At 40.4% G+C, this 5,301-nt stretch overlaps 1 long non-coding RNA gene across 1 annotated transcript; it reads right to left on the minus strand.

The window, feature by feature from the left end:
• Positions 1-224: 224 nt before the first annotated feature.
• LOC123990262 lies at positions 225-3,731 on the minus strand. The gene is made up of 7 exons (XR_006830619.1): positions 3,593-3,731; positions 2,202-2,257; positions 1,935-1,981; positions 1,653-1,708; positions 1,088-1,143; positions 829-877; positions 225-600 (listed from the first exon to the last, which is right to left on the minus strand). It is a non-coding gene; the product is annotated as an uncharacterized LOC123990262 (long non-coding RNA).
• Positions 3,732-5,301: the final 1,570 nt, after the last annotated feature.

Raw genomic sequence — 5,301 nt, forward strand, 5'->3', positions numbered from 1 at the left:
TCCCTGTGACCTGGAAGCACTCCACAGGAGAGAACTGACCCAGGAGCATCCTACACTTTAGTCGACACCTACATCACTGAGTAGGACCAGGACAGCTAGGTAAACTTTACGTATGGTTCAGTGCCAAGATTAGAGTTTATTCTGGGTAACAAGTAGCTTACAATAGAATTTCAAGGTAAAATTGTATTTAGTCCTTATAAAATATTTCAATGAAGCCAGAAGAACACAATGTACTATAAAAGTTTATTAACATGCATCAATGAACAGGGCAGAATAAAAATCAGGGCAAAAAAATCTTTTGACTTTAGACATGGTCGCATACCAGTTTCTTAATTGATAATCAATTGTAATTAAGACTAATGCCTAGATAAATTAAAAGTTCAATTAAAAGAGACTTGCTGGCAACAACTACTTTAACGTTCTACAATAGTTTATAGTGCTGGTAATTCAGATTAATGGCTTTTCAGGAGGGTAAATCAGCAGAAGCGTGTCAGAAAAGGGATCACAATTCCAGTAAAATGGCTGAACAGTTCAAAGTGGACACCTGAAACCAGGAAGGAACTCACCATAAGACACTCATCCACTGCAGGTCCAACAAACCTACAAAAAAAATAACAAGTCTCAGCAAACCTCATTTTTAGTCAGGGATGGCAGGTTCAGCTATTAAATGATCAATGATCATGCTGGTGGTTCAGTTAGTCACAGTCTCAACACCCCAATTTAGTCAGATGGGTAAACGGCAAAAATGATAACTCATCACAACTCCAGTAGCAGAACAGACCCAAGGAAAAACAGTTTCTTGGCTGTTTAGCCCTCAGACAAACTCACCACAGGGTTGAGATATAGATCTTCATACTCCACATACTGGGCCATCAATCTAGGATCAAAGAAGTCTATTAGCATATCATTTGATTGTAGTTAGGCAAAATATTCACGATTATACTGATGGTTCAGTTCATCACATTGTCAGCACCCCAATTAAGTCTGATGGGTAAACGGCAAAATGTAGAACTCATCACAACTCCAGCTGCATGCACTTTCGCCAAAAGACGTACACATCAGGTTTGGCCCTCAGGAGGAAACTCACCACAGGGCAAGATTTACTTCTTCAGAGTCTCCAGTCCACATGCGAGCCAATCAAATCTAGGATAGAACACATGTTCAAATTAATATCTTTTAATAGATGTAATGTAAAATATGTCAGAATACACTGGTAGTTCAGTTAGTCACATTCTCAGCATCCCAATAGTCTGATGGGTAAACGGCAAAAATGATAACTCATCACAACTCCAGTATCAACATTATCCAAAGGGAAAACATTTCAAACAGCTAACTCAATTGGGCTAGTTGTATAATGTCAGTGGAGAAAAGGTATAGGCCAAGGGTCAGCAACAGACAGCACCCCAAAATGCACAGCACACATTCCTGGGAATTCAGCTAAAAATGCATTCAATTTAGGAAATCTGAGTCTTCCCACAAATAAAAATATGATCCATGTCTCAATGTAATCAAGGTATACATTTTTATTTTTCAAATATGTGCTTCATTGTCATTTTGTAGTACACAAAATTATAATTATGTTCCTGCCCTCCCCCAGCACAATAAATAGGCCCGAGTACAGTTGCCTTGCCCCTAAGTTAGGCCTAACTCACCAAAAGACTAGACGTTCCTCCTACAGCATCTCCAGCACCCTGCCAGTCCATCAAGTCTGTGGGAGAAAAACAAATTGTTATCCTGATGATCATTGGTCTGCAATTGAGAGATGGTGGTTTGGAAATTGTATTATCTCCTTAGAATAATGCTGGTGGTTCAGTTAGTCACAATCTCAACACCCCAATTTAGTCAGATGGGTAAACGGCAAAGTGTGAAGTCATCACAGTACCAGCAAAACAACCGACTAGCAGAGCACAGCTTATAGTTAGGAATGGACGCACCTCGGTACCACAGTAATGCATCCAGCACCATCGATCCCTGAATGAACCTGTGAGGGGAGGGGAGGACAATTAACTTTGCATCAAGAATAGTCAATCAGATCTACGACAGTATGGTCAGTGATAATACTGGTGGTTCAGTTAGTCACAATCTCAGCAATCTAATTTAGTCAGATGGGTAAACGGCAAAAATGAGAACTCATCACAACTTCAGTACTATCGGACCAGAGATGCCTTTTCAAAATCTTGGATCAAAATTGGACAACTCACCTTGAGTGCAACAAATAGGCCCGTATGCATGTCTGGAACCATTAATCCCCAGCCAACTACAAGAAACAAAAACACATTTATGTAGAATACATCAGAAATCAGCTTACACAGCTGTTGGGTTTGCCAAACATAAGGTTCAATTATTTCTGAGATTCATAGTCATGGTCTCAGCCACACCCCATTCTGGTCAGATGGAAAAAGAAAAATGACCACATTGGCTAATTAAGTGTAACGTGGGTGATCGAAAAGTGAGACCTTCTGCGTCATCAAATTCATCTAAAAGAATAGTACTGCCAAGTAATTGCCCATTAGGACTGTGGAGCTATTGATTTCCATATTGCATGGATAAGCTGTACTGAAGGAATAGCCAATGCACTCAAGACTTCAATAAAACCGCCAATGAGTGATGAACTTCGGGTCATGGGGCACATGACAGCTCGGGAGCCCAGCGCACAGGCTACAGCCTCTGCTATGAAGGTTCAACAGCAGGTCACGACTTTTACCAAGACCTTTACTCCTTTGAAGGGCCAAAGTCGTGAACCCCAATGAAGTCATTGTGAAGACAATTCCCAGACCACCGCGGCCTATGACCCGTTAACCCTGGTCAGAGTCGGTGGACAGTAACGTTACTAACAATAGGCGCCAAAATGCCAAAGGGACCACTTATCGGATCTGGGACAAGCAGCTGCCAGTATGATTTATTACAATACTGTGGGGACGTTTATGCCCAAATAACCTAACACCGTTTGTCGAGTCATGACTTTCTTTGACCATGTGAAGTTATGGATCCATTCTATTCACATGACCAGACATGTTGGTAGTAGGCTCCCAAATGGCAACTTGGGTAAGTTTTCGATAAAGAATTGCTTGATTTACCACCAGCCCACATGCACCGACACATTACTGCAGAACGTTAGCTGGGTGCGGTATGCGCCAATTTTGAGCATAAACGTGAGGAGATCAGTGGTTAAATACCTAGCTATGAGTACTAGTTAATGATAATAAAAATACAATGAGATACGCCGTTCGACAGCCAGTATTCATACTTTAACAGTATGTTGCCTGGCCTAGCTACATTGAGGGGCCTGCAATGAACACGTGGTCAGTGGCATGCATTGGATGTGTGGCCCTCGAGCACTGTGAGCCAGGCAGAAGCGGTTCGTTTAACTAACAGCTACTAACCACGATAAGCATACAACCATACAAATTGAATTTAACATAAGTTATTTTGAAACCATTTTAAGGGCTGAAAAAACAATGCACTGAAGTTCAAGGTAGCTAACAGGGCTAACCTAAGCCAGCGTTAAAAAAAATAATCGCACTAGTTAAAACACCGATTTTGCATTATTATTAAATAAAGCCGACTATAGCTAATGTTATTAGCTACCTACCGGTTGAATAAACGGGAATTTCAACAAGTATTTGTCATAAAAGTAATCTTGGTGAGAGCGCACGTAGACTCCATGCATCCTCCTCCGTTGTTCTTCCAGAGAGAGAGAGAAAAGGACTTCCAGTTAGTCTTTATTGACATGCGCAGTCTGAGCTCACGTCACACAGGCACTAATCCTTGGGACTTCCCATGTCTGACGTTTCCCCGTTGAAATTGAACGGGTTTAGATTTAGGAAAAGTAGAAAGTAAGGTTAGGGTTACGGTATGGACGCCCCAAGGATCCCAGATAGTAACCCTACCAAAATCACACTACACCAAGGATTGTCTATTATAGTGACATAGTTATAGTTAAGTGACCGGCGAGATCAAATCAAATCAAATCAAATTTTATTTGTCACATACACATGGTTAGCAGATGTTAATGCGAGTGTAGCGAAATGCTTGTGCTTCTAGTTCCGACAATGCAGTGATAACCAACAAGTAATCTAACTAACAATTCCAAAACTACTGTCTTATACACAGTGTAAGGGGATAAGGAATATGTACATAAGGATATATAATAATAATAATAATATATGCCATTTAGCAGACGCTTTTATCCAAAGCGACTTACAGTCATGTGTGCATACATTCTACGTATGGGTGGTCCCGGGAATTGAACCCACTACCCTGGCGTTACAAGCGCCATGCTCTACCATATGAATGAGTGATGGTACAGAGCAGCATACAGTAGATGGTATCGAGTACAGTATATACATATGAGATGAGTGTGTAGACAAAGTAAACAAAGTGGCATAGTTAAAGTGGCTAGTGATACATGTATTACATAAGGATGCAGTCGATGATGTAGAGTACAGTATATACATATGCATATGAGATGAATAATGTAGGGTAAGTAACATTATATAAGGTAGCATTGTTTAAAGTGGCTAGTGATATATTTACATCATTTCCCATCAATTCCCATTATTAAAATGGCTGAGATCAGGTGTGACCAATGAATGGGCAGATAGGTGTGTGACCAACAGAATAGGACTCATTGTATCTGTGCCATCATAGCATCTGTGACAGCATGGGCAGTGCCATTTACACCATCTCCATTTTCTTCTTCATTGGCTGATTGCTCCCAACTCATAGCAATCCCCACCCAGTTGACTACTTTAAAATGGTGGAAGCCCTCAATGGCAATGTCCATGCTAAAACTGGTTATATATATATATATTTTTTTTACCTTAATTTTACTAGGCAAGTCAGTTAAAGAACAAATTCTTATTTTCAATGACAGCCTAGGAACAGTGGGTTAACTGCCTGTTCAGAATGACAGATTTGTACCTTGTCAGCTCGGGGGTTTGAACTTACAACCTTGCGGTTACTAGTCCAACACTCTAACCACTAGGCTAACGCCCCATATCCGTGATGAGTCCTCAATTTATCTCTAAGACAATAGACACAACTCCAATACCTGCGTCCACTTATATCAGTGCATTCATAACAACCTAACCATTTCCAAACTTCTATTCGATCAAATAATTCTCACATAGCAAATTACCAATTAAATGTTTTGTTGAATAATTTTGAAGCTCATTGACTTCCACACAGAAATTCCTCACTTCGTGAACAGATTTGGGTAGAGTAAAACCCATCACTTAGCCTCTTCCTCTCTGAATACACCCAGTTTCATCAAGAATTATTAGGCTATTAAGTCTCCAA

Source organism: Oncorhynchus gorbuscha, linkage group LG12 (assembly GCF_021184085.1).
Source record: "Oncorhynchus gorbuscha isolate QuinsamMale2020 ecotype Even-year linkage group LG12, OgorEven_v1.0, whole genome shotgun sequence".
Classification (NCBI taxonomy): domain Eukaryota; kingdom Metazoa; phylum Chordata; class Actinopteri; order Salmoniformes; family Salmonidae; genus Oncorhynchus; species Oncorhynchus gorbuscha.